Raw genomic sequence first — 3770 nt, 5'->3', positions numbered from 1 at the left:
AAAAAAAGGACGAACGAAAAAATTCAAGAAGTTTCTCTGCGTGAATACGCGCAAGCTCGGGCATAACTATATATTACAAACACACGGACAAAAAAAAGGGTGTATTAAATACGATCGGAGGCGGGTACATAACCCGAGCTCGTCCCAAAGTACTTTGTGTCAACGTCGAGGGGTCGTAACGATCATTATATCGCTCTCTTTTTCGGTGGGTTGAAAAAGTAGTCCTCCCCCGCGAGCATATACAGAATAACGTTTGATTTTATCCGCGAGGTAAAACGCGTCGTAAATTATCCTTCGATTTCGACGTTATCGCCGTATTTGTCGGAATACAGTAAGACGGATTCGAAAATTCTCCGTACAACGAATGTTTGTAAACATTCCCTTCGTACGCTCTCTCGAGACGACCACAACGACGCGTCTGCTCGTACCTGTCCGACGCCCCAGTACCCATTTGACAGTTGCTCGAGTGCGCCCGTGCGCGTGTGTCGCAAGTTATAAGTTTTCAAATCATCTCATCGCTGAAGAATCAACGACGATGTCGCCATCGCCGCCGATCACCAAGACCATGAGCCAGTTGAGTCTGAAGGGCGCGGGGACCGACGATAATTGCAGCAGCAGCAGCAGCAGCAGCAATAGCAGCTGCTGCCGCGGCGCCGTCATCCCCATCGAAGAGCCGATCACCAAGGCTCTGACCAAGGCGTCGACGATGGAGTTCGAGCTCAACGAGCAGTGGCCGAGCGAGAGCATCAAGCTCGGCTACGTCGTGGAGCTCGAGGCCTCGAAGAAGCGGCCGCGCGACCGCACCAAAAGCGACAAGGACTCGGTCGTCGTCGGCAGCGGCAGCGACAGCAGTAGCAGCAGCGGCAGCAGCAGCAGCAGCGGCGTCCAGAGCAGCGATAAACTCAGCGACATGATGATAGACAGCGACTTCGGCGACGAGTGCGACGACGAGGCCAGACAGATCTCGGCCGATCGTCTCTCGCTCACGTTCATCCTCAAGTTTCACAGTCGCGCGCACGAGGTGCTGTACGAGGCGAGTCGCAAGTATCGGTACCGCGTGCGAGTCAGGGCGCTGGTGAAGGAGGGCGAGCGCGAGTACCACCTGCGATTCCCCCGGGAGCTAGAGGAGTCGCGCGAGGGCAACTTCATGCACTTCGAGAAGCAGGAGCTGCTGCTGGCCGCGAGCGCCAAAGCCTGCCGAGTCGTGCACGTCTGCCTCGATATGGAGCGCGTGTGTAACGACGACCAAGAGTCAAAGACGTACGTGCGCAACGCGCGACCCGACCTCTACCTCAGCCCGTTCTGCAGCGACGTCGTGCTGAGCCACGGCGACCAGCTCATACCCGCGCACAAGCTGATCCTGGCCTCGAAGAGCCGCTACTTCCGGAGGGAGTTCGCCAAGGACCAGAGCACGACGATCGTCGTGCTGTCCGACATCGTCAAGCTCGACTACGTGCACCGCATGCTCGAGTTCATCTACACGGAGCGGCTGGACTGGCCCGAGTGCGAGTACGACGAGCTCTACTGCGCCGCCTCCAAGTTCGAGGTCGACGAGCTCAAGCGGCACTGCCTCGACCGGCTGATATTCGATCTGACGGTGGCCTCGGCGACTCGCCTCTACACGCTCGCCTGGGCCTTCGGCCTCGAGACGCTGCTCGCCACCATGAAGAAGTACATGGAGAGGAACGAGGCGCAGCTGGTCAAGGAGCTCGACTACAGGACGACCCTGATCAAGACGCTGAGCCAGGACAGCTGCCTCGACGCACTGCGACTGTGCGCCAAGTATCCGGAGGCGATGCGCGACGAGAAGCACGAGGTGTTCGAGTTCGTCGCGCGCCACTACGACCCGCAGCTGCGCGACCGCCTCAGCGGCAGCTTCTTCGCCGAGTTTCCCCGGATGGCCCACGAGATGTTCGAGTTCGTGATGCGGACGAGGTTCGGCGGCCGCCCGGGCGAGAGGGAGGATAGGTTCTCATTCGAGCCGCTCATCGAGATACCCTGCGACGCGTCGTCGGAGGCGCTGAGTCGCCAGACGCAGACCACCGACGACTCTGCCTGATTACGACAATCGTCGCCATTATTATTTATTATTATTATTAATTGACCAGTCCATGTACGATCCGAGTGATGAATTAAGCGCGTTGAATGTATATATCGTACGATGGATAATAATCGTGACTTTTAATTTTGTTTATTATCGAACTGGAATTTTGAGGCGAAAAGAATGTAAAGACGCATATTATTTATAAATAATAATTACTATTCATGAATAAAGTACACTTTTCATCATTTAAAAATTGTCGGAAGAAGTTTCACTTCGAAAAAGTCTATTTTCAGTATCCGAATCCAAACGGTATAAAAAAGTATATACTCGCTATACGCGATGCAGCACAAAATCTCACACCGACGTTGACACACATTCATACACATACTTACACACACATACTTACACACACACACACACACACACACACTTGGACACTCGCGAATCGATGAAAATGCAAAACTATATTCTTGTTTGTTCGTGTCTCGCGCGCTGTTGGTTTACATATACACACTCGCGGATACGCAGACACGGATATGTACACACAGAGCGGTGAGTATGCAAGTTTGCAACGGACGGGCGGAAAATGGATTTCTGCGTGGTCGTTTTTCGCGATCGGTATAGTCGGGGATATTTCCTTATAGCTAGGCTGTGTGTGTGTGCGCGCGGGATATATAGAGTGAGACAGAGGGAGAGAGGAGCAGCGTCGCGGCGACGCCAACCCTCGCGCGAAAATTTGGCTCCCGCAGAAGCGCCGCACACACGCGCAGCAGACGTATATGCAGCGACTGCTGCTTCACTTCTCTCTACCCACGCAAAATGCAAAGTTGAAAAAGTAGGACAAAGCCGATTCATTCATTCGGACATAGTAGACACACACATACACACACATACGTTGGGGAAAAGAGAGATGTGTCGATGCGAGTGATTCATACACGATATCTAGCAAAAATTTTTACTCTCTCGAGTACGTATAACATATCGTATAGGAGTGGGAAAGAGGGCTAACGCCTCCCTCGCTTCGATTTCGGCGCTTTTTTTTTCTCGCTCCAAGTGATCGAACGAGCTGTAATTTATGCACGTATACGTAAGGGCGTATCGCACTGGCTGATTTTTTTTTTAAAAAGCTGAGAAACTCGATTGTTTTCATCGAACTCGATTTGCGTGCTCAAGAGAGCTTACTTATACTCTTGAATATTTCTCGGGGAATAGGATGTAATATTATGGTAAACAATGGCATTTAGTTTAATTGCTCTCGAGGAATGAGCTTTTCATTTGGACGCTGCTAATTATTTTTACAGCTGGTCGCGTGGGATTTTTCTCGCTCAAGTCGCTCGAAATTTCTTGAAATTAATCGAGAGGGTTGGTACAACACGCTCGTATGACATAAAAGTTTTCGCGTGAGTGAGTCGAGTTGCTAAGTATAATCTAACACACCCACGCACGCCCCGCAAGAAGAAGAAGACAAACCAATTCAGCAACCCCCGCAAAGTATGAATTTTTGATAAAATATTTCAGGATATAATGTATTTTTTTTCTCCACAGCCACGCACCCGATAAGATGTATGGATTGTTTTTTGCCTCGTAATGTCTCTCATATAATAGTTTCCCCTCCGCTTTTTCTATTTTATTTATTTATTTATTTATTTTTTTTTTGACACGAGACACATTGTAATGCATCCGCATCGCTTTTGGCAGTTATGATAATACTCGCCGAGCAAGCAAT

This window comes from Trichogramma pretiosum, unplaced genomic scaffold, assembly GCF_000599845.2.
Source record: "Trichogramma pretiosum strain Unisexual culture from Peru unplaced genomic scaffold, Tpre_2.0 scaffold49, whole genome shotgun sequence".
Taxonomy (NCBI): domain Eukaryota; kingdom Metazoa; phylum Arthropoda; class Insecta; order Hymenoptera; family Trichogrammatidae; genus Trichogramma; species Trichogramma pretiosum.
The sequence above is the reverse complement of the archived record's forward strand: the minus strand, read 5'-3'. Positions refer to the sequence as shown.